Consider the following 4,575-nt stretch of genomic DNA (forward strand, 5'->3'; position numbering starts at 1 on the left):
CCTGCTACAGCTGGCGTGATAGCAGTGGCAACTCCAGATGGCCTGCCACTGCCATCATTATCCGAATGAAAAGTATACAATGGGAAGCAATGGAAAATGAGGGTAGAAAAAGAAAAGATAAATATTAATACAAAATTCCAAGTCCAGGCATTTTCTTTCTCCTTAAGATATTTGATACGTATTTATTTTTAACATTGTCTGTGTTTGACTACAAATTTTAATGTGAATCCATCCAAAATTTATTTAATTGTGTGATGTGAGACAAATAAACACCCTCACACACACCCACACATGCCTTCCTAAATAGCTAACCTACAGTTCTCTCACTATGTCCTGTATTTGATAAACATTTCCCTGTAGTGAAATTAAAGATTTTATCCACAGGAATTTTTATTACCACATGCTGACTCAGTGACTTTAGGTGTATCCCTGTTAAACACAGATAAAAACAGATTTTAATGCTGACACTAAGAAAAATTAAAGAGAGAGAGAGAGAGGCAGGCAATCATTCAATTTAAGTTAAATTTAGGTTAAAAAAGAGCCCATTTTGTTTGAAGAGCTTGTGTCAATAACTTAACTATTCACCTATCTTTTTAATGAGCATAGTGACAGTTTAATTATCATGGACAATTAAAACAGTTAGTATTATTCTGAGTTTTTATGTTATAGTAGATTATTTCACATTAAATGTTAAATACCTATCAGTTTTCATTTCCTGTTAATAAATTCCTACATTCATCAACCTTAAATAGTATAACATTTTCTAACACACACACATATACACATGCACAATCACATACACACACAATCACACACACACAGGGAGATAGAGAAACTATGCAAGCAAACTATTTTAGGCATTTGCAGGAAAATTATGCAGGCAGCTGTTGTCTTACTGGCGGCCTGGATTCTGATTGATGACAGACAACATAATAAATAATCTATTTACTAACTCCTAACACCTAAATAATGCCCTTATTTTTCACCATAACTGAATTGCCAATACCATATTGACAAAGTGTCATATGGTTGTAGCTAAACTGACCTCTTGTCACCATTTTTCTTTCTATAGAATCAGTGAAGGCCCCAGAAAAAAAATCCTTTTACTCTGATTAATGGAAGGTACTAAAGGTTACCAGTGAACTTGGTTGTATTTATTTATTTACACTTAATTCACTGGTAAGGGGCAGATGGATGGAATTCACTTGGCAGTGAAAAACACAGTAATTTTTTTCTTCTCTCCCACACAGGCTACATAAATGATTGCTTTGCCTTTGCAGGATGCTTACTGGTGCAGGCAACTTCTTATTCCCATCCCAAATGGCTGGAGTGGAGTTTGTGCAGCACAGAATAGAATCTTCCCAGGGCTAAGCACAAGTGTCTTGCTCCATAAATATTTGTTGATTTGGCTTGGAAACCATAGACCCTGCAAAGTAGATGGTGACAGGGAATAATCTTCCATAATTTGGAAGAAATCAACCATTTATAATCTCTCTTACTGTGCTTTCCAAAACAACTGTTCAAAACCAGTCAAAACAAAAAAATTCCTAGTCTAGGTTTATGCAGTGGCAAGGGGATCTTCTGACCTCTGCCTCTACAGCAACTACTTTACTTCTGCTCTTGTCATTTGTGACACCTCTGAAGTTGTCTTCCTGTCTGTAATATAATCCTTCTCTGGATTCCACAATCAGGGAGTCTTCCCAAAACCTCAGCTCTGATCATGTCCTCCTCTTACTGAACAACTCTCATGGCCCCAGTAATTTACAAGCAAAGTCCAAACTTCTTTGCCTTTTAAAATGCTGTCTGCCTTTGCCTTGTGCACTCTGTCCTCCTTTTTCCTCTTGACAAACTCTTTGTCTTTTAAAACTAATCTCAGATGCCATGTTCTTAGTGGAGCCTTCCCTGTCTCCCCTGACGTGGGTTACACATTGCTTGCTTTGTATTTCCCATGCCTGGGTACCTGACTCCTCCATAGTGCTCATCACACCATGTTGTAACCACTCACATGTCTAATTCTTTCCATCACCTCAGCCTAACTTCCTCCTTGAAACCCAAGAACTCACACTAATCCGGCACCAGAGCCCAATGTACTTTGGGACCTGATTTGGTTCTGTGTTACTTCTTGAATTGTTTTAGATCTTCGAAGTCTTGTCTCCTTAATCAGTAATAAGAAATGTAATTGGGCTAGTTTGATTAGTGATTATTCCTACGGTGCTTCTAAGAGTTTGTTATTCTTATGGATTGTTTTTCTGCAGCAATGCAATCTGCAAAAAGATGTGTATTTCTAGGGAGGACACTGTGATGAATAAATATGAACGTGCTATAAATTTCTCTATCATATTTTTAATCTAGCAAGTTGTTGGGCTCAGTATAATCACCTACTAAGAGTCTGAAATTGAATAAACTTGAAGGTGAGTAGAAATCTAACTTTAAAGTGTGTGTGTGAGAGTGAGAGAGAGAGAGAGAGAGAGAGAGAGAGAGAGAGAGACAGAGAGAGACAGAGAGAAAGAGAAAGTTCATATTTATTCGTCAGTGTCCAGTGTCCTCCCTGGAAATACACATATTTTTGCAGATTGCATTGCTGCAGAAAAACAATTCATAAGAATGACAAACTCTTAGAAGCACTATAGAAATAATCACTAGTCAAACTAGCTCAATTACATTTCTTACTACTGATTAAGATTAATCTGGACCTGCAAAAATTTGGTTGCTGGGGTGGGATTTTATAGTTGTATCACTATAAATTTATACCTACCATATAAAGTTGTCGATGTATATAATTAATTGCCAAAATATTCCCTAGGGTTAACTGTCAACTGAATTAACTAAGCAATACAGTTAAGTTTTAATTAGCCATTTTGGAGCCTGTAGAATTAGGTGCAGATAGCAGGGTGATAATTTTATATTTAAAAAACCTCTTCTCAACTTTTAGTTTCACATGAAATCCTAAACACATAGATATGTATTTCCCAATGGAATCTTCATTCTTTCCTTTCTCCTTCTTTCTCTTCCTTCCTTCCTTCTTGTAGTTTTGTTTGATTTTTCTTTTAACAGTAAAAAGTGAACACCCTTTAGAAAGGAACATTTGTAAAGGAGAGATATCCAGCTATTCCAAAGCTATTCAAAGAAAATCTGTCTGCCACCTGTGATTGGAGTTCTTTTACTTATTTTAAAAACAATCTTATTCAAATAGCTATGAGTTCATAAATGCTATGATCTGGCTCACTGCAACCTCCACTTCCCGGGTTCAAGTTATTCTCCTGCCTCAGTCTCCCAAGTAGCTGGGGATACAGGCATGCACCACCATGCTAAGCTCATTTTTTGTATTTTTCGTAGAGATAGAGTTTCACCATGTTGGCCAGGCTGGTCTCAAATTCCTGACCTCAAGTGATCTGCCTGCCTGGGCCTCCCAAAGTGTTACAGGCTTAAACCACCATGCCTAGCCAAAATGTTCTTTATACATCTTTTGAAATCTTTGAGCACAGCTAATCTATTCACAACTGTCTCATGTCTTCCCCAACACACACATGCATGCACACACACACACGCATTCTGACTATACTAATAAATCCATTAAATACCACCCACTTGGCTATGCCTAAGCTACATTTAGAAGTGATAGAAATTTTAATTATTTTATTGCATAGCATCTGGCCACCAAGCATCAGAATAAATTATGGAAGAGGCAGTTTATTTCAAAAGAATGAAGCTATTCTGACATTTTAACTGATGATTATTTGATGTACTCTCAAATAGTAATTGACTTGATCCCAAGCCACTGGTCATCTGAATACTGAATACGTTGAAAATAAAATATTTAATATCTCATTCTAAAATCCTCTTTGGGTTTAGTTACCTGCTTTGGATAAATACATTGATCAAATAAACTAAAGGATGAATATACCTCCTCTTTGTGCTGTGGAGCCAATCTAAAAAATTTTTAAATTATTTCAAATATTTGAAAAAACTGACATCTTTCTCTGCTTTTATCTTATTAAAAAAGAGAATTCAGGATTAGTGTGTTTTTATCAGCAAAGTTCTGTGACTTGGCAGCTTCTTAAGTACAGGATTTGCTTTTCTATGGTGCCACAGCCCACCAAGGGACATTATCACTCTCTGAATTTCGGGCAACAATTGAAGACTCCAATGACCAGAGTTTGACATTCAGCTGTGTAGCCTTTAGTGAATCACTTAAACTCTGTGAGCCATATTTTTTATATGTATAAAAAGGACATAATGGTATGTTCTTTAATGGGTCATTTGGAAGATCAAATCAAATATGTGAAGTGTTTTGCAAAACATTATCCTATCTAATTGCAAAACTATCAAAAGTATGTTGCTATTACTACTTTTCTTTCAGATATTACTTCTCAAACCATTTCCCCACCACCACCCCGTCCAGTGCATACTGCTTAAATAGTACGTGATAATTATCTAGGTTATTAGAAGAGGGAGATGTTACTTTTCTCTGGACCAATAGCCTTATCTACTTTTAGAATACTATTTAATGCACTCAATTTTCTTGACTTCAATACTCTCTAAACTTTTTTTTTGACCAATTATAAATAAAAATTT

The sequence above is a fragment of the Papio anubis genome, unplaced genomic scaffold (assembly GCF_008728515.1).
Source record: "Papio anubis isolate 15944 unplaced genomic scaffold, Panubis1.0 scaffold277, whole genome shotgun sequence".
Lineage (NCBI taxonomy): Eukaryota > Metazoa > Chordata > Mammalia > Primates > Cercopithecidae > Papio > Papio anubis.